Here is a 761-nt window from a genome sequence, read left to right on the forward strand (position 1 = left end):
AGCCATGCCAGGGGACCAGGGAGCCTGGCAGCACCCATGTGTCCTGGGAGGGCATCCTGAGCTCAGCAGCCACCCTGACACCTTTGTCCTTCTCGTACGCTGCTCTGCTTTATTGAACAGAGCTCTTGCTAGCTGTCCTGCAGCAGCATCACCTCCCTGCTGCAGCACTGACGCTCCGGCCACTTCCTTCCCTCTCAAAAAGCTGCTGTTTTCCTGGACCAGGTGATGGGAAGGGCAGCAGGAAGTGTCCTGCCTTGTCCCTCCCCCTCCAACAGCTGTCCCATGGCAGGGGCTGGATTGTCCCCTGCTTGGAGACCCACCATTTTTGCAAGCCATCAAGGCAGAGCAAGGATTTCTGTGGCCTTTGCAGAGAAATTCCTTCTTCCCCACTCTGGCAGAGGGCAGGAGCATAAACCCAGCAGGTTTAAACACCCGGCAGGTCGCTGGGCTACGCTGGGGTGAGCATGAGGCTCTGCACCCTAAGCCTATGTCTGCGGCCACCACAGTGGGTGTGTGTGAGCTCAGTGTTGCCTCCCAAAAGCACATGGCTGGGGAAGGAGGGGGCTGGTGCACTCCAGGGCTGCCACCGCTTTTATCTCGATCCAGGTTCTGCGCTCTAGGGATTTTGACGTGAGCGAGGCAATTAATTTAATGAAGCAAGTGAAATGATGCTCAAACCCGCCAGGCTGGGTTCGCCCGCCCAGCCAGGGCCTCCCTGCCCCAGCAAGGTGCCCTGCGGGGCCAAGCAGAAGTGGCTGGGT

General features: G+C 59.0%; 1 protein-coding gene across 1 annotated transcript in view; it reads left to right on the plus strand.

The window, feature by feature from the left end:
- Nucleotides 1–761, plus strand: part of SCUBE3 (signal peptide, CUB domain, EGF-like 3) — a gene marked incomplete at its 5' end in the record, with an annotated part of 11,056 nt that overhangs the window by 2,311 nt on the left and 7,984 nt on the right. The window lies entirely within an intron of this gene.

This window comes from Buceros rhinoceros, unplaced genomic scaffold (genome assembly GCF_000710305.1).
Source record: "Buceros rhinoceros silvestris isolate BGI_N320 unplaced genomic scaffold, ASM71030v1 scaffold1472, whole genome shotgun sequence".
NCBI classification, from domain to species: Eukaryota; Metazoa; Chordata; class Aves; order Bucerotiformes; family Bucerotidae; genus Buceros; species Buceros rhinoceros.